Source organism: Zalophus californianus, chromosome 8 (genome assembly GCF_009762305.2).
Source record: "Zalophus californianus isolate mZalCal1 chromosome 8, mZalCal1.pri.v2, whole genome shotgun sequence".
Classification (NCBI taxonomy): domain Eukaryota; kingdom Metazoa; phylum Chordata; class Mammalia; order Carnivora; family Otariidae; genus Zalophus; species Zalophus californianus.
Window position 1 is genome coordinate 67,631,806 of NC_045602.1, and position 26,937 is coordinate 67,658,742.

Sequence of the window (26,937 nt, forward strand, 5' to 3'; positions counted from 1 at the left end):
AGGTCATGATCCTGGAGTCCCGGGATCGAGTCCCGCATCGGGCTCCCGGCTCAGCGGGGAGTCTGCTTCTCCCTCTGACCCTCTTCCCTCTCGTGCTCTCTATCTCTCATTCTCTCTCTCTCAAATAAGTAAATAAAATCTTAAAAAAAATAATATGCCTTTCTTGTTTTATGGATGTGATATATCCTTTTGTCTTTCTGATGATCATAATTTTAAGGTTTTTTGGGAAGTTTTCTTCTTCTTCATAGGTCCCAAGTTGCTTTTTTGTTTGTTTTATTGTAGTCTCCCATTTTCATACAGGTTCATTCTTCAAATGTCTGGTGATTCATGACTGATTATATTTAAGTGTGAGACATTTGAGCAGATTAGAAGCTTTATTTGAGCTTTTCTCCTGTGGTCTTCACCACAGGGAGATCTGGCTGGGCTATTTCCTTGGGAAGCCTGTTCTCTTGGACTAGTCAGATTTCTTATGTCGTGTGTGTGTGTGTGTGTGTGTGTGTGTGTGTGTGTGTGTGTATTTATGTTTGTGTATGTTCCTGGCTATTGGTGTTCTGGTAACCAAATAGGGACAGTAAAGGAGAGAAATCCTGGGTGTCATTTTATTTGCTGTTAAATGGATTTTCATTGTCATTTCACTTTTGTATCACATTCACCCTTATGTGCAAAGTCCTGGCACTGTTGCTTTCTGGGCCTATTGAGGGTTTCTGCTATAAATTGAGTTTGTTCTTTGTTCTCTTCTTGTGGCTTAAAATTCAGCTTACTTAGAGCCTGCTAAATCAGATAACTCAAATTAACTTGCTTTCCTGACTTCCAGTTTATACGAAATGTTATCTTTTTTCCCTTTGCTCTTTTGAGTTTGTACTTTAAGATTTTCCTTTATTGCAGTTTTTAGAGAGCTTAAGAGAAAGAGTTAAATACATGTGTTCAGTCTACCATCTTTAGTTGAAAGCAGAGAAATTCCTTGAACCTACCTATATTCTTATGTAGAGAGCACTTAACACATTTTGAAGTTATTTTTTTTTGTGCTGCTTTCTCACCTTATTTTGCATGTATTTTCATCTAAAAAAAAACACAAAAACAAAAACAGTTTTAAGAAAGTATAGCGTTACCATCAACACCTACAATATATTTTCTGTTATATGGATTTAATGTGTTCAGTCATTTTGGAAAGGTAAATTCATATAGTATTCTGTATGTTTTTCTTCAGTCATGATTGTTGGTTTTAATAACACTGTAATTGTAGTTAAAAGAATGATAGTTAATTCCCTATTACTCAGGGACTCATTGCCCAATTGGGGATTATTTAGATTCCTTGATTTCTACTTCCTTTCTTTAGTGCTGCTTTGCTTCTGAACCTTTCAGTTCTCATTACGGTCTTCCTCCATTAAATTAAAAAAAAAAGAGGATAGGAAGTAGAATAAAGTTGTCCAATTACCATCTTTGGTTCAGTTCAACAAACACTTCTTAAATATTTATAGTATTGTGCTAAGCCCTGGGGATATAAAAAGTAGGGCATGGTGTCTATACAGCCTAACTCCTTATTAATAGATATTGAGAAAGGTGAAGGTAAAACTAAAATGGACAAGAGTTAGTTTTTTATTATTTATATATTTCATTTTTTTCTGCCCTTCCTGTGCATTTAAGAATTGTCTTGTAATTCTTCTGCTTAAAATTTTTTAAACAATGCCAAAACATATGAAGAAACACTCAATACTGCTTACCTCCGAACATTTTCCCCTTTCAGTTAACTAGTGACTGAAATCCACCATTAATATTCATGCCTTTCATTTAATAAGGGTCTGAAACCCATTAAAATGTAAAAAACATTGTCCACTTCACACCTCAATACTCTCAGATTCTTTCCTGTCAGTAGGTTTGGCATGCTTGGAAATGGAGAGAACGTGGGGCTCTTGGTCATCTCCAGGGAACGTTGAGGGATATATTGGAGGGAATTTAGGGAGAAGAGTACACCTGAAAAGGAAGGCTGTTAGTGCCAAAAGTAGATCACCAATTTCTCAATGTTCTTACTTACTTTTAGATAAAAAAAAAAAAGTGATTTATTTGTTTTATTCTAATTCCAGGTAATTAACAATACTTAAATGGTCTATGTAGCAATTCTCGACTAGCATATTTGATTGACCAGAACATCTTTGTTGCCAACTATTCTGGACCATTGAGCTTTTATGATGGATCATTAGTCCTGGAGGATCTCCCTTCTCAACACCGACACCTGTCCACTCAGTAGGAGTGGTGGGGCCTCACTTAAGGTTGTTGATTGAAGACTTTCTGCTATTCTGTGCTTCATTCCATCTGGCATATTTCCTTTTGGTGTGAATGTTTTTGAGGCTATCTTTCCCTGTTGAGCCCTCAAATCTGCCCTCTTCCCCATTCCAGCTTTTTGGCCAGGCCCTTATTACCTCTTGCAGTTGCAATTGATCCCTAAAAGCAGAAAATAGCTCCAGTTAATGGTTCACAGATTGCTGGTTAGTCAGGCCCTAAAACCTACATTTACTAACATATTGGGAGCCTGGATGTCAAAAGGGCTGGGGAGACTTCTAAGTGCTGTGTTTAGGTTAGTGAAGAGATTATAGTGCCCCTCACCTTTGCGGAGAAGCAGATTCCTTGCAGAGAATGGCCAGGATTTGATCCTTCAGCGTAGGTGTTTGAGGGGTGATTCAGAGAGATTTGAATAGGATACAGTTTCAAATAACCCATTCTTCCATTATTTCCTCTTACCCGTTAAAAAAATTTGCACCAGGGTGGCTAGTGCTCAGGCTCTACTTGGATTCACTTTAAGCTTCAGTATTCATTAACTGTGGTTTTGGGGAAAGTTACTTAACCTTTTGTACCTTGGTTTTCTCATTTGCAGGATAGGGATAAAATAATATCTATTTCATAAGGTCATTGGGCAGGGATTAAATGAGTTAAATATTTAGAATATGTGTGCAATAGATGTTAGTCATCATCATTATTATCCAGATGATCAGATCAAAGGTGTCTGAGAGGATCCAGCAGATTTGGAGGACCTTGACCTGTAAGTCCCTCTGAATTGCTTCCCACTAGGAAGAAAATAATCATCTGTCCTATGTAAACCCTCATTGTCACTAGCTCACTAATTAGGTTTCCAACTTATCATAGCCCAGAGGGTGACAGACAAAATTGGAGTGTGCAGAAAGGAGTCATACCTAAAAATAACAAGAAATTTGCTAAAATGTATTGTTCCTATGGAGGCAAGAGTGTGCGTAGAAGCAGCAACAGACACAGTGACATATGACCTCTGCCCATGGGCAGACCACTCAACCTCTCTTGACACTCTGGTTCCTTGCCTGTAAAACGAGGATAAGAATATCTGCCTCACAGAACATTTTGAGGATTAATTATACACAAACGTGTGTGCATGTGTGTGCCTGAGTGCATACTCACACACATATAACTAACAGCTAATATTTATTGAGCAGTTAGTGTGGCACCTGGCATATAATAACCATTCAAGAAATATTAGCTCTTTTTTCTTATGTTATGTTATGTATACGTGTAAGGCGTTCTCCCTGAGTCAGTCTGGCCTAATAATAATAATTTTTTGTAAGAAGGCTCAGCATATCTGTACTCTGAAAACCATGAGAATTCAAGGAACAAATAAGACAAAGCCATGGAGAATGCTCCAGAATTATGTGACAGTGACTTCTGACAATAAGCAGGTATGGATGGCCTTGTCTGGAAAGTTAACCTAGTAGAATGGCCCCTTTGACAAGGTGGGATTTATCTAGCTATTGAGTTTAGGGAAGTCCTGAGCATCTGGGCACAGTATAACAAAAGAAATAGTCCCCGATGTTTTGTTTTCCAGAAATCTATTTCCTTTGGACAATTGAGTTATCTCTGATGAACGTTTTTTCTGGCCTTATCCCACCCTACCAACCATTCCCCGACTGTGAAAAATCCTCCCCTTGCATTTCTTGATGCTGTTCTTTCTAGAATTTCTTCCATCTGTCTAATGGCTTCTTCTTAGTCTTCTCTGTGGGTTGCTCGTCCTTCGCTTATCTCTCAAATGTTGATGATCCTCAAGGATCTACTCTCACCCCTCTTCTCAATTTATACATTTGTGGCAGAGAGAGCTAGTTTTGCTTACTTCTGTACCCATTCTCTCCTTTTTTCTTAGTAATAGAACCTCAATTTTATTTATTTATTTATTTATTTATTTATTTATTTATTTATTTATTTTTATTATGTTAATCACCATACATTACATCATTAGTTCTTGATGTAGTGTTCCATGATTCATTGTTTGTGCATAACACCCAGTGCTCCACGCAGAATGTGCCCTCTTTAATACCCATCACCAGGCTAACCCATCCCCCCACCCTCCTCCCCTCTAGAACCCTCAGTTTGTTTTTCGGAGTCCATTGTCTGTCATGGTTCGTCTCCCCCTCTGACTTACTCCCCTTCATTCCTCCCCTCCTGCTATCTTCTTCTTTTTCTTTTTTCTTAACATATGTTGCATTATTTGTTTCAGAAGTACAGATCTGTGATTCAACAGTCTTGCACAATTCACAGCGCTCACCATAGCACATACCCTACCCAATGTCTGTCACCCAGCCACCCCATCCCTCCCACCCCCCACCACTCCAGCAACACTCAGTTTGTTTCCTGAGATTAAGAATTCCTCATATCAGTGAGGTCATATGATACATGTCTTTCTCTGATTGACTTATTTCACTCAGCATAACACCCTCCAGTTCCATCCATGTCGTTGCAAATGGCAAGATCTCATTCCTTTTGATGGCTGCATAATATTCCATTGTGTATATATACCACATCTTCTTTATCCATTCATCTGTCGATGGACATCTTGGCTCTTTCCACAGTTTGGCTATTGTGGACATTGCTGCTATAAACATCGGGGTGCACGTACCCCTTCGGATCCCTACATTTGTATCTTTGGGGTAAATACCCAGTAGTGCAATTGCTGGATCGTATGGTAGCTCTATTTTCAACTGTTTGAGGAACCTCCATACTGTTTTCCAGAGTGGTTGCACCAGCTTGTATTCCCACCAACAGTGTAGGAGGAGAACCTCAATTTTAGATGGGCACATGCCTACCTGGGATAAAGCCCCTATTTCCCAACTTCTCTTGCAGCCATGTAATGAAGAAAAGGTTATTCTGTGTGGTGCTTCATGGAAGAGGACTTTTTTCCTCTTCTACGTGGCATGCTTGTTCTGATCTGCAATGAGGATGTGATGGTGGAGCTCTAGTAGCCCTCTTGGACCATGAGGTGTCTTTGAGGATGGAAGCCATGTTCTAGGGTGGTGGGGCAGAAGGATAAGGCCCTGTTGTGTTGCTGCTGTACCAGCCCTAGATCACCTACTTCCAGAGTTCTTTTATATGAGACACTGATATTCCTATCTTGTTTAAGCTGTTGCTAATTTAGGCTTTCCCGGTATGCTTGGCACAGTTGAACTTCAAGAAATATATAGGCATGAATAATGAAGTGAATAGAGAAGAGGATGATGGACTGAAGAGTAGAGGCCATATTTTGTTTTATGGGTACATTCTAAGCTCGGAGGTTCTTACGCAGCTGTAGGATGTGACATAGGATGTTCTGTTATTGACTGAGATGGAACTTTCTGCCAGATTAGGGACTTAAAGGTAAATCCTAGTTGGCATTAAGAAATGAGATGTTTCTTTCACACATGAGTTAGTGGAGTAGGATTCATCTTGATAGAAACAGAGATGACTTTTTGTATAAGACATTCTTTAACCTCTCCTTTTTCCCCCCTTAATATATGGAGAAAATATGTAGAGGACCTCTTTCCATGTCCATAAAAGCACGTGTATATCATTACTTTTAAGGAGCACGTCATAGTCTGTTTTCAGGTGTGCTATAATATATTTAACCAGTCTTTTTTTTTTTTTTTTCTTTTCTTTTCTTCCTTATTTGAGAGAGAGAGAGTGTGAGGGGAGTGGCACAGAGGGAGAGAGAGAGAGAGATCTCACAACCCTGAGATCATGACCTGAGCCAAAATCAAGAGTCTAGGCTTGACTGACTGAGCCACCCAGACGCCCCAACTGGTCTTTTTTCTTTACCCATCTTTGTCAGTCAGATGGCGAATTGGACTTTTATGCTTACTGTCACTTGTGCATATATTAGGTAACTTGTTCCAGCACATATTCCAACTTGAACTTGGATCCTCTTGGTGGCCTCTGGTCTAATTTGGTGACTTTTCTGATCCTTGACTAGCCTATGGTAGGCATTCTCTTGACCCTCATTTAAGCTTTGCTGGTCCCATGTTGGTACAGGCCCTCTGAGAGGACCCTACCCTCTTTGTGGTAGGCGGTATTAACAGTGATGCATGCTCCCATCTTATCCATCTTTTAAAGCCTGACTAAGTGCCATCAAATGCTCAACATCTTCTGTGGCTCACTCTGCCAAATGGAAATCATCTCTTCCTCTTCAGAATAGTCAGCCACTTTCCGGTGTGATATCACCATTTCCTCTCTGTCTCTTTTGCTCATAGGGCCCACCTTAGTGCCCTTCCCTAGGCCTCAAGTTACTTAATAAAAGCATCGGTATTTGACTCATCTCCCAACCCCGATGATCATGGTATATTTTTCACAGCCAAGGCTTAAGAGATATTTGTGGGGTGAATGACATTTCTGTTGATTTTCCTCATAATAATTTACTGGTCTTAGTACCCTTGAATCTCAGTATTATTTTCAGGCTTATCATTATAGTAAAATCTCAAGGTTCTCCAGTTACATTTTGAGTGTCTGAAGATACACCTACCATGCTGCAGGAGCAGGTAGCAGGGAAGCAGAATTTTATAAACGGTCTGGCTGGATCGTCCTATGTTGTTTTGCCCCTTCAGGAGACATGATCAAGGCGGGAGGAGTGGCTTTCCCACTGCTTCAATAACTGGGGACTGTCCCAGGTTGCTCTTGGCTTGACTCTGTGCACCTGCGGAGATCTTTAGCCCTAAAATATTCAATAGAGAATGTAATGTCTTAAAATGATCAGGCAGCTAGACTGACCCAGGTCAGTTCCTTTCAACTGGCTGACACACTGGGAATCTAGGGCACCGAGTTCAGATGAGGTTCCGTTCACTGCCATGTGGTGATTCAAAGACACAGAGGAGAAATGGATTGCTTCTTCACTGGGTGGGGATGTCCCGAAAGCTTAATTAGGCCAGCTCTGGGCTTTGCAGTCCGCTGATGGGAGGCCTGGTGTGACAGGCAGTTAATGTTTAAGGACAATGAACTGTCTTGCTGTGTGATTACTGCAAGATGGTCTTTCATGGTCTCATTGATGAGTCATCCTCTCTGGGCAATCAATTTTTAGCTTGCTATACTTGCTGTGCTTTCCCTATGAATAAGTTTATTTATAATCTTCAAATCCTCTATTCCTGCTTGGTCTCTGGCTTTGAACTTTGGCTGGGCACTGGCTGGGAAGACATCAGGCTGTTCAGGTTTGGGTTATGTATTTCAAGGTCAAATTGTCTAGACATCTGTTACAGAAGTTGGTGCGGCTTTGCTGAGCGTGTCACTTGGGAGATGAATTTCTTTATGGCTGGCCTGGCATCGTTAATTTTAGTAAAAAGTTTTTGCGTTGTAGTTTTATACACTAATAGTCTGGAAGTACTCTGCATTACTAATCCCACAGGCCCAGGGAAATGAAAACCTCTGACAAAGTCTATGACAGGAAAATAGCACCAGCTCCAACACCTGATTACTCATTGAAGTTTCCAGTGAATCTGCCAATGCCTGAACCATCTGCTCCACCTAGACTTTTTTTCCCCACTTAATAGGAAAATGTAAAAATGCCGGTAGTGCTGAAGAGTGTAACGCCAACGACGATGATGAAGATAATGGTGATGGCCACCATTTAATCAAGCATCAGGTATCACCCAGGCACTGGGCTAGGTACTCTGTATAAATCAGTGGTTCCCCCCTGACTGCATAGGAAAACCACCTGGGGAGTTAGGAACACGAAAATATATTGGGGTCTCACCCATACCAATGAAACTGGAATTTTCTTTTCCAATCTTATTCCCAGAGCTCTCTTTGCAAACTCTCTTTAAAAATTAACATTAATTCCCCGTGGTTATTAAAGCAATATGTAATCCTTATAGGAAATTTGAATAAAAAATAAAATTAAAATCATATATGATTCCACCACTCAGAAATCCTCTGTTAACATTTTTAAACAACTTCATTGAGGTATAGTTGACATGTTTGAAGTGTACAAATTGAAGTTTTGATGCTCTATTAACATTTATATATATTTCCTTCTGATTCCCTTTTCTTCTGTCTCTCCCTTCTTTCCTCCCTCCCTCCTCCCTCTCTTCCTCCCACCCCATAATTGGTTTTATACAGCATACACATTTTTGTATCCTATTCTTTTTTCATTAACATTTGTCATGAGCATTTTCATGTGTTACTTTCTTTTCTTCAATAGATGAAAGTAATGGCTGCACAATATTCTGCCATATGGTTCCCTGATAATTAATTTAATAATCCTTTATTATTGGATAGTTATACAATTTCTGCATTTTTACTATTAGAAATGAAGATGTAATGAACTATTATAAACTATCTTTGTTGTATTAAACTGTTGTAGTATACAGGACTTGGATCAGGTTAAAAAAAATCTTTGTGCCTCAGTTTTCTTATCTGCAAATGGGGTTAATGTTAACACCTACCATAGAAGGATGTCATGATGTGTATATAAAATACTGCTTTAGCATAGCAGTATTTAGCACGGCACTCAGTACTTTATGTGTGCTCAATTTATATTGGCTGTTGTCATTACCATTACTGGCATTTTGATATATGTGTGTATATATCCAGATTAAGTGGAACCTCTCCAAACACTGAAAACGTGTTATGCTTCGTGTCTCCTTTGGAAGTGACCCCACAGTAGTAAGCACATCACAAAGTCCATATACATTTTTGAATAAAGTCACTGAATCAATCCATCAGTCAACCAAGTCAATCTTTTAAAATGAGTTTTCAACATCCTTAGGTTCTCACAGCTGCCCTCCAGCCTGAGAAGTGGACATGAGCCCAACTCACATTTGCTACTTGCCTCTTCTGCCATGCATTCTGGTTACAGGAGTCTAAAATCACAGGTGACCTGCAGCAGGGGTGCTCAGAAGGAGTCTGTGACCTCTCTAAGTGAGGAGCTCATTTAGTTGCCCTAGAAAGGACTTAGTGGGCTGGAGATAGGAAGAGAAGGAGGGCAGAATAGATGTAGGAAGGTAAGGTAAGGGAGGAGCTAAAATGGGGTTAGATGTCTGGCCTAGTAGGAGTAGGAGGGAAGTTGCACTGGTGACATGGAGCTGGGTTGGGGAAGATGCTGGATGCCTGTGTTCCCTCCTTCATGTGGCTAACCCATGTAAGTTAAAGAAGGTTTCCCACAGTTCCACAATATTGCAAGTCTCAGGATCTGCTGATGGTTGGGAGGCAGCCACTTGCCACTGCATTTGGGGGGTGTATGATCAGACTGGGTTTGAGGGTGTAGCCCAAGGTGACAAATGTTACTTCTTCCAGCACTTTGGTTTCTTCATCTTTGTGGCAGAATAATAAATTTGACTGCGAATTAATGTTTGTTCTCTATTTTTCCTTCCTCGTTTGAAGTAGGTTTGTAGGCCCTTAGTGAGCCTTGGAACCAGGGATTCAGAAATTTTTGGCTGTGTGCAAAACAGAAGCTGCTGGAAGTCAGTGTCTCTTTCTTCTTTTGGAATAGCTAAGCTGAAAAACAAGATTATAGTCAGTGTTCTCAACAGGGAAGAGAGAGACGAGGGAAAGGTTTCCAGAAATTGGGATGTTTCATCTTCATCACAAACTCATACTTGGCTTCATAAACAGAAACCCAGAAAGTTGCAGTAGCTCAGTGGAGATGTCATGTAGGAGTCTGGTCAAGGTAAGACTCCAGGCTCAGGGGTCCAGCCTCAGCTGGGATGCTTGGACTCCACAAGTGGCCTGGAAGTACAGGGCCACTGTATTTCAAGGGGCCACACAGGCTTGACCAATGAGGATGACACTGTTCGCTATGGTGGGCTGTTAGTCTCTGCCTCCTTTGACCAAGTACCACATATTGCCAGCAATGTCTGATTGAATTTCCCTCTGGCCAGGCAAGATGGAGATTTGGACTTGGAGTTAAATTGATTATAACAAATTAAAGAAATATATATTTCTTGCAAGCTCAAGTTTTCCTACCCACTGAGATTTCATTTTCCCTGCCTCTCAGAATCAAAGATGACATTTCTTCTTGTTCTGTGAGGAGTTGTGGTCAGAATGACAGTGAAAGTTGAAATGTTAAGGGCTGTCTATTCCACGAGGGCAAGGGTATATCCAGCACCTATGCTGTGAGTCTTCAGTATGTGTGTGTGGACTAAGTGATAAATGAATGAATAAACCAAATAGAAATGGTTATTTTTTGCTTGACAGGTTTAGGAAGGAAAACTGGGAGGTGTGCTGGCTGCATTACTCACAGGAGGTGACGTTGCGCTTTACTTGTGTGGCTGCTCTGGTCCTCATGATTGCCTCTCAGCCCACACGTCCAAGAAAGGGCCAGCACAACAGACAGTACCGGAGGTCAGTGAATGCCCTCAGAGGTCACTGTAATAACAGGATGCCCTGACATCTGAGAGTGGAGTCAGGAAAGGCAGACGTATTCAATTCCATTTCTTGAGGCTCCCTGACTTGTCATTAGGTCCATTGCCTAATTTCCTTTAGGTGGCTCCAGGTTCTTTCTAGATACATGATCTAGGAGATACACCTGCCTGATAAATGTCCGCAGGTGGCAGAAAAGGTCACGTCTGTGCCCTGAACCTCTCAACGGTGACATGCTTCTCTTGGACTGCGCCCCCTGTGGCTGGCAGAGAAGCAGCTGTTTCCTCTCGACCCCTCCCATTTTCCAAACTGCGGTGCATAAAGCCCCAGTTCAAGCCATTTTCCCCATTAGCCCTACCTGTGCATGAATGCCTGCCTCATTGCATTCCAAATGTCAAACTCTAATGGAATAATAGGCTTTAACCTAGAGCAGACAGCGACGCTGATCAGGTGTTAAAGAAGGATTATTAATGAAAATGAGAAAAACAGTATATTTAAGAGAGTGTCAAATGAAGAGAACAAGTGGGCTGGGATAAATGGTTTCCTGCTGCTTGTGGGAAGCAGCTCCAAAGGCACAGTGTCTGCTTTCACAACAGACATGAGGATGCTCTGGCTCGGGGAGTAATGAAGATTGTACCTTTCATCACAGGAGGGCAGCAAATTTCATGAACATTAGTTCCTTGCTTCTCACTGAGTCCCTGAGACAGATGTCACAGAGAGTGGGGAGAGACCCTGGCAGGAGGCTGCATTCTAGAACTACAGAGGGTATGGGGTTGGAAGGCAGAGTGGAAAGTCAGGGTGATGCAAGTTGCTTTGGGACCAGAAAAGGCCCTGAGCAGACTGAGGACCATGAGAGCAAAGCTGAGCAGAAAAAGCCCCACTTGAGTGCTGAAAGCACAGAGAAGTGAGTTTTGTTTATCTGCCACACCTTCCAGGGGGATCCAAGGAAAGTGCCTTAGCCTTTCTGGCCCTTGTTTTACAGAGACAATAGTAGCTGTTCTGCCTCCCTCAGGTGGTGATTGCAACTTGGTAACAGGTGAAAGTGCTCTCAGATTATAATGCAGATTTTACCAAAACAGCATTTAGTCAGCAATTTGTTTAGCAATTTTGCATCCATAATGTGGGAGACACTGTTATATGCAAAGATAATATAAAACAAAGCTTTTGAGTCTAAATACTTACAAGGTGAGGCAGGCCATAATAAATCCCCAAACTGCAATTTAAATCAAGAGTGATGAGACTCTAAAGTCAGAGGACCTTATTTCTGGCTTGAGGCATATGGAAAGCTGCCCATGGAAGGAGGTGGCAGGAAAGCGAAGACTACAGCTTGAGCAGGGAACATGGAGGTAGCATGCAGGTTCAGAGAATAGAGTGGAATGGAAAAGGTCTTGTGGTGTCGAAGGAGTGGAGAGCAATGGGTTGTCAGGAGTGAAGGGTGCATAGAGGGGAGAGTGAAAGAGGAAGCTGGATAGAAGCATGACAATGAGGGTCATAGAAGCCAGACTGAGAAGTGGGAGCTGTATTCATGGCGAATAGAAACTTTGTCAAGGCGTCTTTTAGGTAACTTGATTTTGTTGGATAGTTTAGTGTAGATGAGAGCAAAGAAATATGGGAACTCCCTGTTAGGAGGTTCCTGGAATAGTCTAGATGTGATCTATTAAGGGCTGGATGAGGATGACGATAAGAGGGGGAAAAAAGGCAAGAAATGGGAAGAAAGTAAAAATCATCAGGTGCCCATTGGACATAAGGGCTCAGGGAGAGATGAAATTTAAGAGTAGGAAGGAGAGGGGCTGGGTATGAGACTGAAGAGCTAAGGTAGAATGGGACTCAGAAGGGCCTTTTTGGATTATCCTACAGTTGGTGTTGAGCTTCATTTGGTAGGTACATGGAACCTGTGATGGATCTCTGTCTAGCCTGTAGTTCAGAAAGACTGTGGCAGAGAGAACTGTCAGAAAATTTTATACTCTATTGTCCAGATAAAAAATGATGGAGTACGATCAAGGGCAACAGAGAGGGAGTTATTTTTGGATTAGAACATAGAGGAGAAGAGAGAGGAGTTGAAAGTGAGTCAGTTTTCTACCTGTGGAAAATAGGTGGGTGGTGATGTCTATTACTGGAAACCAGGGAGACAGACAAGGAATGGCTTTGTGGAGAATGGTGATTAGTTCGGCTTCAGAAATACTGAGCATGAAGTGATTTTAGGACATCCAGGTGAAGATGTTCAAGAGGTAGCTGAAAATAAGGACTTGGAGCTCACTGGAGACACAAGGGATGGAAATGGACATGTAAGTGAACAGCAAAGATATAAAAATAGAAGCAGATCTTATAGGATGAGAGCAGGACTAAGGATGGGCTCCTGGGTATCTTCAACCTTTATAAGGCATTTCATAGTCTACACAGGGCTTTAACAGACATTATATTTTTTGATCACTAGAACTCTGTGGGGTAGGTGGTGAAGGTTTCATTATAGGCTGGGAATCTTGGAAAGACAAATGTATGAGGTTGGGGAGATTCAGTGCCCTGATATTATAGTGATATCCTAACCTACGTTGTGGAGGAAATGTTTCCATTTTTCTTTATCATCTCTTTATTGCTTATCGGTCTTTGGAGGAAACATTTTCCTCCCTCCTCTTTGAGCTGTGCTCTTTATCTGAACAGGTCACTGGGAGAGAAATTTCTATTAGTAAACAAAGGGCCAGGAAGTGGATAGGGCATATGTTGCATCAATCAGGAATGCTTTTAGCTGCAGGTAACTAACAGAGGTTAAACATATAGGGGTCTGTTTTTCTTATATAATGAGAAGTCTGGGGATAGGGAACTGAAGGTTTCGGATTAGCAGTTCAGTGGTTAGGTGGACTGTTTCTAACCCTCTTGGCTTTTACCTCATGGCTGTTTGATGATTTCCACATGCCAAGCATCATGTCTGTCTTCAGTGCAGATAAAAGGGAGGATGCCATCTATATTGATTCTTTTTTTATTATTAAGGAAAGCATAAATGCTACAAGAAGGCTTTCTTTTATTTCTTACTGTCCAGAACTGTGTCATGTCTCACTCCTAGCTGTCTGACTGTTTAGGAAAGTGAGTATTTACCTTTCTAGGCTCTGTAATGGAGCCAGGCAAGGGAGAAGGGAGAGGCGATGGACATTTGCTTGGCCATCCAGCAAGGTCTACCACTCATAGCACCTAATCATGCCATTTTGTCTCAATCACAATATTTATTATTGTCAAAAATGGCAACCATAATAGAGCAATGGAAGTAATCTCTGGTCATTGCACAGTATTGTCTTCCTTTTTTTAAAATTTTATTTATTTATTTAAGAGAGAGAGAGACAGAGAGAGCATGAGCAGGGGCAGGGGCAGAGGGAGAGGAAGAAGCAGACTCCCTGATCAGTGGGGAGACCGATGCGGGGCTTGATCCCAGGACCCTGGGATCATGACTTGAGCCGAAGGCAGATGCTTAGCTGATTGAGCCACCCAGGTGCCCCTGTTTTACTTTTAAAACTTTTTTTTTACATTTACAAAAATTTGCTTTCTTTCCTTACAGCAATTCTAGGAGGCTGGCATTCTTTGACAGATGAAGAAATCAAGGCCGGGAGTGGCTGAGTGACGCCAAAAGTGGCAAAGTTGGTTGGTAGCAGAGCTGGAATTCTGATTCTGATTCTCATAACCTGCCTCTATGACAAGGGTATAAATGAGTCATGACAAAAGCCTCAAGACTTCTGCCTCCGCAGCCCAGAGTCTTTCCATTGGACCATAAGACCTTTGTCCAAATGCTAAAATGGTTATTATTCCAAGTTCTTAGGCTTTGGCATCTTTACAAATGAGTTAAAATTTGTGATCTGAATGTCAGGATATCCTTCAGGGCTTCCCACACTGTCCTCGGTTGTAGATGAGTAGGGACGGTAGGAAGTTGGCAAAACACTGGGCCAGCACTGAGGTCCCTTTCCTCATTGTTGTCATAATTTTCCTTCCCACCTCCCCTTACAGCCGGATAGCTGCTGTTGACTGAGAGACAAAAACAACTTTATTGATCATGAACAGGTAATGAGGCATTCGGGATTTGATAAATAGAAGATATTCAGTTGTAGATGAATAACAACAAAACCCCACATATAACTGTAACCAAACTGCTGGCCACTTGAGTGTCCTGAGATTCTCCAGGTGGCCAGGATCACTCTGTTCATTAAATTCGCCTGCCAACCCCAGACTGTGAGTAGTGGGACACCCGGTGGTGTGCCTTTCCATCTCTCTCGGAATTCCTGAGGAGGGATATCTGTTTTTTCAGGGACCTCTCATTCTGGGTTTTCTCCTTTTGCTGGATTATCTGTGTGTATGTATGATTCACTTAACAAAAAGGAGTATGTATGTACCAAGCTGTATGTCATCCTATTATAAATTGTATCACTTTGTGCTGGCTATGGCACTAATTCTTTCATTTTCTCAAAATAACACCCACACAAGGCATGTATGTCTCAGACTTTATCCAGGCTTTGGTGCCCTGCAGGCAATGGCCAGGGCTGGGAGAGGCTGAGGCCAGGCCTGCATGACTCCCAACAGTGAGCATCTCCTGAAGTTTTATACCTTAGGTGCCTCCCTTACCTTACCCTAGTCTCGCTCTGCAGATGACATCTCATCACAGAAAAGCAAACAACTTAAGACTGGATAATAAACATTTCTGTTCTTTAAATTTCCAAGCTGATCTCATTTCCAGAGCACTTATTGACCATCTCCTATGCAGAGGCTGGGCTGCCTTCCTCTTGCCTCCTCTCTCTCATTTCTTATTAGGCTTTAGAATACTGTGGCTCATTTCTTATTAGGCTTTAGAATAGTACCTCTCTCCCCTAGTTTTCTTCTCTTAATTCCCTTGAGCTCATCTAGGCCATGTCCCCCAGGGACCTCATCCTTCATTTGTGAGAGGCCGTCAAATTTTTGGCTCAATAAAGGCCTGGTTCTACCTAAGAAGAGCTCTAGTGTAGTCCCATAAGTGTAGACTCTCATTCCACAATGCAATGGCAGATCAGTGGATCTGGATCATGTCTCTTAAGATGATAAAGCTCTGGAGTCAGCTGACCATACTCTGAAGGCCTTCTCACTGGGAGGTAGTGTGGTGAGGGGAACAAAGTCTTGACCTTGAAGCTGGTGGCCTGGGTTTGTGGGGCTGGGTACATGCTTGCGACGTGTACCTTATGTGAATTTGGACCAGTGTCTTAACTGTCTTGAGTCTCAGTTTACTCATCTGTAAAATGGCATTGAGGTTATTTAGGATAACATCTATGAGGTTGTTTTTTAAACTATACAGTGCTTGAAAATGCTGTTGTTATTATAACAACAAAAATAAAGACAGGGTCAGGAACATTTGTTAAAGCAAATTACTTGCTGTCTAGACACAGCTTGTGTGGCTGAGGTGGTATTTTGACTTGGACTGAGGTGAGTTATCTGAGTTGTGCTGGGCAGGAAAGCCCGCCTTCAGAAGGGAAGGGTGCCATGTTTCCTGTTGAGCAACTCCCTTTGGGAAGTCTTCCCTCACAGAGCTCCTCTCTCAGGAGTATCAATTACTAAGGGGCTGAAGTGGCAAGTCCAATTAATGACTAATTGCCAAAAGTGTTAGAAGAATTTCAGCCAGACTCCTAATGATCACTCATGAGCCCAGTTGGTGCGTGTATGAGGCAGTAGAGCAGCCTGAGGAAAACACAAAAACTCCTTATCTCTTGGGGGTATCTCATAGAGGGGCGTTTCGAAAGCATCCCTTGATTGGGAGTCTGTTGAGACATGGCTACAGAAATAGTGCTTAGAACTCCCTCTGATTGTGCCTTGTGTATATGTTTCATTTTTAGTGTCAGCCAAAGAACAGGGTGGAATTCTGTGTGGTATTTAGTGCAGGTTTAGTGCTGGGAAAATGGTTGATACTTGGCTCTGTTATTTTCCTTTTACTTATGAGCAGATACCAATCTACTTTAACACAGACGCTTTGCCTGTTGTGGTATCTCTTCTTCACTGGCTGATTGAAAACATGGAAAATTCTAGTTAAAAATTTCTCTCCCTAGTATTTCCAATCAGAAGAGCTGTATTTTAGGAAATTAATCCTAATGAATAAAGCAAATACATTTGCTGCAAATTAGGATGGGGACATGGCTTCTTGATCCCTGGTGCTCATAGCATTTTCCTCAGAGGTGGGCAGGAGAGTATCAGCGAGTAGTGGCTTTCTGAAATGAAGAAGAGACTTTTTTTGGGTTCTCGTTTGACTTCATAAGCTTCTAATTAGAAATGACTGGGAATATTGTTTCTGGAATAATAAGGACGGCACATCTGTCATTTGATAGCAAATAAGAAAAAGTGAAATTAGAAAAAAAAACCTGACGTGAGACTTAAAATATTTTAACCTTTTAGTTGCTTTAATTGAATGTTTCTTAACAGTAGTAATTAAAAATGAACTTCTTTACTTTGTTTTTCTTAATGTAGAATAATTTCTTTTTCTCTGTCCTTTACAAAAAACTATTGGTCTGTTTATAAAAAAGAGTACCGGTCTTTGCTCTAAATATTCCCAGGTCCAAGTGCAGTAAAAAGGCACATTCCCATTTATGGTTCAGGGCTTAATAAGTGAGGTGAAATTCCTTTACCATCCATGGGGGATTGAAGTGTAAATTTTTTTAAACCACAGTAGCGAAAGAGTCAAATGCATTTTCCATGGTCAGCCCTGCTTTATAATTAGGATGCTATACTTCAGTTACATTGAATTTTCAATAAGTGGGACTGAGTTTTAGAGAATTGGTACAATCTATCAGAAGGTGCTTGAAGCTGTGATTCAATAAAATGCCTGCATGTGGAGGAACTAAAAAATGCTGCTAGAACCAAGTCCTGGTGACTTGAGAATATTACATCATGTTTTACTGTAAATGTTGATGTCAGTGTGTTACGATGTCTGTAATTCACTTTAAATATTTCAGCACAGATCAGATAACACTAAGGATGTGTGTGAATTCGTTTAAGCCACATTAGGGGAAACTAGTTGCCCTGCTTGGTAGTTCATGCCCCAGGAGTTTTTAGTTAACAATTCATCAGAAAGGCCATACTCCAGGCAAGGCTGCTGGTGACTTCTATTATACTTATTTTTAATCAGCGTAATAGAAATTATGAACAAGTTTTTAACAGATGAAATTAGTGGCTTAGCACAGTGGGTGTTTGCCACTTTGACACCAATTTCACATTGGTGAAATGGGTATTACCCAAGAAGTATGGATCAGTTAAATTATTTTAGAGATACTCTCCATCTTTGTCCAATAAGGTATGAAAACCTAGCAAGCCCTCTAGTCTGTATCCTTAGGGATGTCTCATTACCTGATGCCTCAACTACAGGATCAGTAGTCTCTCCCTATAAGTGACCACATAATAATTATTTTATGCTTTGCTAGCTGTTTGTTCTCTATTCCAACCATTCAACTCTGCCTTTGTCCCATGAAAGCAGCCATAGTCAATATGTAAAAGAATGTACATGCCCAGGTTCCAATTGAACGTTATTTACAAAAATGGGTAGGGCTGAATTTGGCCCAGAGACGGAAGTTTGCTTACCCCTGCTCTAGAATATTGTTTTACCTGACCCAGGTGAATCTTTCAGGCCAAGTTGGATCACTTAAAGTGATGGAGTCCTGGGATGTCAGTGAGAGGAAAGAGCAGATGGTATATGTAATGTTGTGACTACCTGCTAGTAAGTTTTAGTATGTGTGGTCAAATTCAAGTCACAGACTTGCTTCCATTGTATACCCATAGCAGGGAATTAGATAACCCTCATACATCTGAAAAATGTTGTTGGCTATGCTAATGTACCAACTTAATGGTTTATATACTGAATTGGGAATTGGCGTAGACCCTGACCTTGAATGCCTAGGGCAAGATCAGGATGCTCCTCCTCAATGGTGGTCCCACCATTGCAGTGATTCATGAATGTGCTGGCACATGGTAGGTGCTCAGTGCAGTTTTGTTGATTTAATGAATAGGTTGATTTTTGCTTGGCAATTTAGTTTGAGGTGGGTTATTTCTTGGGGTCCTGATGTGCTTAGCATTTAATTATCAGTGTGAGCATGGGAATCAGGTAGACATACGGATTAAACATTGTGCCAATTTACAGTATTGACCTTAGAGACGTTAACTCATAAATTCAGCATCTGATGCTTGGTTAAAGTCCTGCTTCATATCAGGTTGCATGGGTTAAGAAAATGAAACAAAAGATTATGAGCTTTGTATACAAATTATTTTTATGCCCCACATTGCTTATTTTACTCATTATGACTTGGAGATAAAATTTTAATTTTTGCAGTGAGCTAATCCTCATTGCAGATATCCCACTAAAGGTAATTGAGATAATCAGTTGCTTACTGTAACTGGGAGAATGGGGGTGACTCACCCTTTTTTTTTCTTATTCAAACTTTTCTTCTAAGTGCCTTCCCTACAGCTCTTCTCACTTCAGTAAGGGTTTTCCTGTTTTGATATTTGTCATTTGCAAATTAAGCAAATATATTTTAAGCAACTCTTAAGTGCATAGCACTGCATTAGTTGCCCTGAAGGCGCAGAGATGAAGAAAGCATAGTCCCCTATCTTAAGGTCAGATGGAGGAAATGAGCGGAGTCTTGTTCCTTTGGGGAAAAGTCATGGAACACTTCATTTGATCTGGACCTTCAGGACGGGGAGAATTTTGATGGATGGTAATTAAGGGCTTGCTGCTAGAGAGAGCTGGATGAATTGAGATTAGAGGTGGGAAAGTTCTGGGTTTGCACAAAGGTAAATAGTCCAAGGTCAGGTTTTGAGTTGGTGTCATTTTCATGTATATCTTGGGTGCCTGGGGGCTGTGAGGGATGATAACAAGGAAGCTTGGGCATTTGGATCAGTACTCTCCATGACGAGCTCTTTTGGAGGACAGGGGAGAATACCATTGCCCTAAAGAAATGCCTAATAAGCAATGCAGCTTGAATTTTGACACATGCTGGTCTGTTCTGAGAGGACACCAAGGCAGGGTTATGTATGGTGTGTTGAGTGGTCACCTGGAGTGAAGAGAAAGCTGTAACACTAAAGGTGACCCCGCCTCTGGAACTGAGGGCTAGTGTGAGAAAGCTTTTGGAGAGAAAGAGCTGTGAGGCTGGCAAACATTGCTGAGACTCATCACCATTCCCTGGCCTCCCCCTGCCCCTCATTAGCTGGGGCTGATGGGGTGTAGCTAAGTTCCTCAGTAGTGTTTCTCAGTCACGTGAGAATCATCTAGGGTTCTTTTTAAAATGCAGCCTTCTCAGCTCCCCTTGAAATCTGCAGAGTTTGGGATCCAGAGTGTGAGGTCCAAGAATGTTCATTTAACAAGTGTGCCAGTTGATTCTTATGTACCCTAAAATATGAAAACCACTGCTAGGCATAAGGAGTTACAAGGTGGAGAATCTGTTGATATTTCTGGTCAGTTTCAGTAAATTCACTGATGGTGTTCCAGGAACTATTCTAGAAGCTGAGAATGTAAGAAGAGCAAGACTTGGTTTCAGTTTTCAAGGAACTGGTGGTTTCATCCAGAAGGTAGATGTGTGAATATATAACTGAAATATGGTAGTTGAGGTATATACAAGAAAGGAAACATTACAGAAGATGAGAATTTAGGGGCGCCTGGGTGGCTCAGTTGTTCATCGGCTGCCTTCGGCTCGGGTTGTGGTCCCAGGATTCTGGGATCGAGCCCCGTGTCGGGCTCTCTGCTTGGCGGGAGGCCTGCTTGTCCCTCTCCCGCTCCCCCTGCTTGTGTTCCCTCTCTGGCTGTCTCTCTCTGTCTGTCGAATAAATAAAATCTTAAAAAAAGAAGACGAGAATTTAAATCTGTGTGGGAGAGTCAGGGAAGACTTTCCGGAAATGAGGATTCTGAGCTGTGGGTATAGTTTCAAAGATGGACAGAAGTTTGTCAAGAGGACCAGGGGTAAGGACGCAGAAGCTTAAAACTGAATGGTGTGTCCAGAGAACCGATGGAGAAAAAGCACCACAGGCTGCATGGCAGTGTTGACTGACTGGCTTTTTTAAGAGGGAGGAAATTACTCTGCGACTGAAGAAAAGCATAAAGATCACGATGACCACCATACACGAATAGACATGAATTGACAACAATGCGCTGTGATCACACGTATGTTACAGACACTCATCCAGGTGTTTCCATGTGTGGTCTGCATGCATGGCTTGCCAAGCCAGCAGATGGGGAGATGAAGGGAGTTTTACTAGCTTCTTCTTATGGATTTGCTATTTTTCTCCTCCCCACCTATCGCTTACCAGGAAACCCACCAATATAACCGAAGCAGGGGATCATGGTTTGGTGAGTTCTCATGACCTGCTCACACTCAATTGTCATCTCTTTGGTGCTTTTGGAGCTCACATTCACCAGACAGATGAGTTTTCTTCTTCTGGTTTTATTATGGCCTTGATCACAAAGATCTGTAAAACAGAGACTCCTGTAACAGTAGGAGGTGAGCCAGGTGAGGTGGGCAGTGGTGGGTGAAGTAAGGCCTTCTGTGCTAGGCTGACGAGTCTTGAGTTTTAATCTGTAGGTAAAAAGGAGCCAGTGAAGAGTTCTGGCTGCAGGGTGGTGGATGCATTGGTGTAGGGTGCAGCATGAGCTCGGGAGTTGGACTGCTTGACTTTGAATCTTGGCTTTACCATTCACTATGGTGTGACCCAACAAGTCACTTACCCTTTCTATTCCTTTGTAAAATAGTGATAATAATAGTACCTCTTCTTTTGTTGTGAAGATTAAATAAGAGAATACATGGTATGAGCTCCAGTCCTGCCTAGCTCTTGAGGCTCAGTAAATATTAGAGTCAGCATACTTTATATACCCATGCGTGTTCTTCAGTGGTATGTGTGTATATATACATATACGTATACAGTTTAAACCTTGCCATGATATGATATTGGGGCAGGGCTATGCTGCATAATTCCTAGGGCTCAAAGTAAATTAAATGGTCTGAGCAAAGGGGTGCCTGGGTGGCTCCGTTGGTTAAGTGACTGCCTTTGGCTCAGGTCATGATCCTGGAGTCCTGGGATCGAGTCCCGCATTGGACTCCCTGCTTGGTGGGGAATCTGCTTCTCCCTCTGACCCTACCCCCTCTCGTGCACTCTCTCTCACTCTCTCTCTCTCTCAAATGCATAAATAAAATCTTTAAAAAAAAATGGTCTGAGCAAAGGGCAGATCCAGGCCTAGCACTAAACCTCTTTGGCTCCCAGTCCCCTGCTTTTTCTATAGCACCACTGCTGCTCTAGCAAATCTCAAGATCTATTCTCCTCAGAGCCAGTTCTAAATATTTTCTAATAATGACATGTCCTGGTATTCTTTTGGATGAACACATTAGTAGCCCCTAGGGATTATGTCAAAGCAAAGATTTCTTTTCAGCTTGTGTGGATAGGTACTTGCCATTCAGACATTTTCAGGAGAGAGGAGAGGGTGTATATACATCAAGTATTCCTTGGACCCTGTCAAAATTACCTTGGGTTGGGAAGATTTTGTTCATGTTTCAAACCTCCTTTCCCTGAGGTGATATTCTGGATGGTCAAGTGATGAGCAGGAGGGTTCAAAAGAAAGAATCACACATTTCAGATTTGCTTTGCTGCTTAATGATGTTCAAAAGAAGCTATTGTATGTGATTGGAGTATGAACCCACGGGCAGAGTGCATTTTAATTTCCATTTAAAGTGGGGAGCAAGCCCGTGGGGAGCCAGCCTGACCTCATTTAGCTGGCAAAAGGTAGGTATGTGCATAGCTAATAATGAAAGTATCTTACATTTGTAAAGGGTTTTATGCTTTGAAAAGTTCTTTGACACAATTTATTATATTTTGATCCTTCCAATAGTTCCAAGAAGAGGCCAGAATTATGATTCCCCTTTTGGATACATGGAAAATGAGACTCAGAAAAATTAAGTGATGTGCCCATGTTGCCCATAAACCCACAATTACATTAGCACAATTACAGCTCTAGAGATCACGTCTGGTGCTGTTTCTGTTACAGTGAAACCACCCACGAGATATGGTAGAATCCTCTTTTTAAAGTCAAAATTAGATAACTATTATACTGATATCACTTCTGACTGCACTGGATTCATGGTTCAATCAGACAAAAATGCTTCATCTCTTTGGATCTTAAAATCCTCTTTTAAATGATCAAAGAGCCTACGTTAACTCTGTCTTGAAGTTGTACAATTCTCTTAGGTGTTTATTTTCACTGGAACATTTTATTAACATGATTCCTTGCCCAACTTCCAGGCAAAGTCAAGTGCATTTTCATTTGCTTCCCAGGAATGGCATGGCTATTTTGGATTTTGTAAACGTGTCTAAAAATCCTCTAAAAACATGTCTTAAGCCTGCTATCTCTTATCCTAAGGATTAGGGGGCAAAATTAACTCTGCAAATGAGATCCATCCTTTTCTTTAATAATATGAGTAAACTAAAGTAGAATTATACTACTGTGTCTTTAAGAGTGCTTTCAGATTGTTTGGCAGAGATGCTTATAGGTATAAAGAAGGGAAGGAAAAATAAGATGGAAGGAAGAAAGAATGAAAAGCCCCAGATTGTTCTGGTAGAAGTTAGAAAGTGCAAAATTTATATATTAGAAAAGAAAAAGGCATCAACAAAGTGCAGACACAGACAGTATGAGAGTTGGTAAGTCTTTCGACTCCGGGATTCCAACCTCATCTCCTAGGTATGGACTGTATGCTCAGAGAGCTTGAGTAACCCACCCAGAGTTATACGGCAGGCAATGGCACTGCCAGGACTGGGGAAAATCAGGAGCCCATTTCTGAATGTCTGTGATGTTAAGGGCTTTAAAAATGTTATCTCCCAATATTATGGGTTGAACTGTAATCCTCCTCCCCCAATTCATGCGTTGACACCCGAACTCCCAGCACCTAAGAATGTGACCCTATTTGGATATAGGGTCTTCACAGAGGTAATCAAGCTCAAGTCAGGATTAGGATGGGTCCTAATCCAACGTGACTGATTTTCTTGTAAAAAGGGGAAATCTGGACACAGACACAGAGACACACAGAGAATACCATATGAACATGAAGATGGCCATCCACAAGCCAAGGAGAGAGGCCCTGGGACAGTGGGTTCCTTCCCAGTTCTCAGAAGGAACCCAGCCTTCCTACACCTTCATCTCAGACTTAGTCTCCAGCACTGTGGGACAATAAAATCCTGTTGTTTAAGCCACCCAGTTTGTGGTACTTCGTTATTAATCGTCCTAGCAAGAGACTGCAGCCCACAATCCCATTGAGCAGGTATTGTCTTCCCTGGCTTGCGGAGGAGGAGCTGAATAGTGTTAAACTGGGGAGCAGGTGTTTTGTGTTCCCAGGTGCACACCTCTTCTGCGGAGTGATGTGGCTGCTGGAGAGGAGGAGAGTTACAAGGCAGAAGGGCCTCCCCTTTCTCCTTTGCCTCACAATATTTTGGCATGAACCTGCCCATTTCTAAGGCTTCATAGCATTTTGTGACCATCTAGCTTTCTTTACAACTGAATCATGTTTTTCTTTCTTTCTTTTTAAAAAGAGTTTTTCCTCAAGTGTTTTCAACTGTAAGAATAGGTAGGCCCTAGATGTAGACGAGTCGTTAGTTTTGGCAGTGGGAGAATTTAAACACTTCAGTTTAAAACAGAGTGATTTGTGTCACTTTGAACCCAAATACCTATGGCTGCAACTAGAACTAGTCTCATCAGTCAGGTGTCGGGTAGTGTAGAAATTAAGCTGCAGCATTTCCTTTCAGGAAGCCCACCGTGAATGGGGCTAAGCTGTGAGCTTAGGAGGACCGCTGGAGTGATAGTGAGAACCGTGAAAAGCCGCTTTGGTGGAGAAGAGGCTTACCTGTGCCCAGGTGGTTCCCTTCCTTAAACAGACTTCCCCAAAATGGCTTCCTTCAATGGTGGCACATAAACTCTGGCAGCTTATTTTCTAAATCAGGGTTAATGGTTTTGTAGAAAAATTATGTTTTGTAGAATCATGCTTTGTAGAAAAAGCATATTTAGGTACTCAAAATTTTTTGTGTGCTCTAAAATCTCAAAATTTTACCTTCCTAGCTATAAATTGTGGTAAAAATCTGCCCCATGGGGTTGGTTTGAGGACGAAATGTTAAATGTGTTGGGAGTTTTTGGAAAGCAGAAAAAACCCTATACTGAGGTAAAGAGGTTTTTAACCAGACTCCATATTTGCCCAGAGAATCATTCAGAGAGCCCTAGCATTCACTTATTCTGAAGTTATAACCAAGGCCCCTTTCTCCTATTTTTGGGGTCTGGAGTGAGTATACATGTGTCTGGAATACCTTGACCCTTGGAGGAAAATATGCTAAGTGAATTCAAGGTCTTGATGTTATTAACTGGTATGTTCTTCCTCTCACACTTGATAAATGACTTGCAGCTCATTTAAAGGTCTTCACTCTGTTTGTTTTTGTGTTTTCGGCTCTAGTGAGTCAGACCTGACTTGTTTTGGCCACAGCCCAAGGTTTGAGTTTTTTTTAAAGAAAGTTAAGAAGACAAGTAGCCATGTAATATCCATAGTGCATACTCAACCACCTAGCACAGTCTCTCCCTGTTCTCTCTTCCAGCCGCCTGCATGCGTTCATGGGAAAGAAAGGGGGAAGGTCATATGAGATTTGGGGAGGTGTGATGGCAGCAGAAGGTGCATGTGGAAGTGGGGAGTGTGGACTGGAGTATAAAGTGGTGGTTGAGATTATGGCTCTGGAGGCAGATTTCCTGAGTTTGAATTCCAGTTGCCTTGGTTCCCTTGTCCATAAAATGGAAATGATGAAAGCTCAGTGATGTAATGAGTTCCCCTTGTAAGCCCCTGAGGCCAGGGCCCAGCCTATGGCAGTGCTCAATGCTGGCTGCACTTATTTCCTTCTGTGACGATGTGTTTGTGTGTTCTCCCCGGCTAGGCTGTGAACTCCTTGAGGGGCCTCCAGGATGTCCTCTTCATCCTTCTGTCTTCTAACACGAGTATTGTTGAATTAATGAGCCATAGGACCTATATGAGTGTTGTTTGTCTTTACCCTCTCTCAGCCCCAACTGACATCACCCTCATTGAAGGTAATGTGGAAGTTAGTTGGTTTTTTTTTTTCTTTCGGTCAGAAAATGGCTTCATTTTTGAAACTATTTTGTTCTAAGTATAGACAGGACATACAACTATAATGGATCATGAATAGCACCTCTGTGTCAGCAGCAGCAGTTTTTAAAAGTTAAGGGTCAAAAGGGGCATCTGAGGTTTGTTGCTATTTAGAAGGTGTAGCAAGTGTCTGTCTAGAACAAAGTGGCTGAATATGAAATTTGCCTTGAAGGAGCAACATCAAGGATAAGGTCATTCTTTACAGATATTGAGTGGCTCATTTGTTATCGTGGTCCTATGCTGTCCAGTGTGTACCTTTCTTTCTGGCCTCGAGCGGCCTTGCTTTTGGCTCCCTCCCATATTTCCACTCCTCCTCGCCAGGCTTGTTGGGGCCATGCCAGTCCCTGTCCTAAGGGAGGGACCATTTGTCCCCGCACTTCCCAGCTTTCACTCCTTCTTATCCTGCATTGATCAAGACAAAGTAAGCACTCAATAAATGTTGGCCGAATTTAGTTCCTGTCTCCTTTCCTTCAGCCCTCTCTTTTCCCCAAAGCCGAATAGGCTAAACGCAGATAGCTTTGAGGCTCATATAATTCAACACATCTGCTAGGGTCACAAATGAATTATTAGATCAGCTCATATGTGATGAGGAATGGTAAATAAGCATATAATTCAGTGGTTTTTTTTTTTTAATACCCACTGTGGATTTACATTTTCCCAGCTCTCAGTTTTGAAGTCTTATTGATCTGTAACAGGAAACATAGGGCTATTATCATAAATCCAGTAGAATATGAGGGTCCTGCAAATAGATTCAGCGGCATGATCCTGTATGCTGTAAACACCAACACCATTGTGGGGAAGCTGGACTTGGAAGCTGAGGGCCGGGCTGTTCAGTGGGAACAGTCTTCCCCTCTGCTGTCACTGTTGGATCTACCAAGATGAAGGGAAGCTCACATCCTGTGGATTTCTCCTCACTCCTTGTTCATATAGGATTTTATGAAAATGGTTTACTGAAGGTAGACTCTGGTTGTCCTTTAGAAAATTATACTTTTAAATTGCTGGTTGCAAGACTTGGAGTTTTGTAGAAAGATTCATAAAGTTAAAATATTGGCTGTTTTTATGTGTGTGTATGTGTTGGGGGTATGTTGCCAAGGAAGGCCCAAGAAAGGTATAGAAGCAGCTGGGCTGTTTCTATGTTCAAGACAAACAAACATCATTTACCCTGGTATTCTAGAAGGGGTAA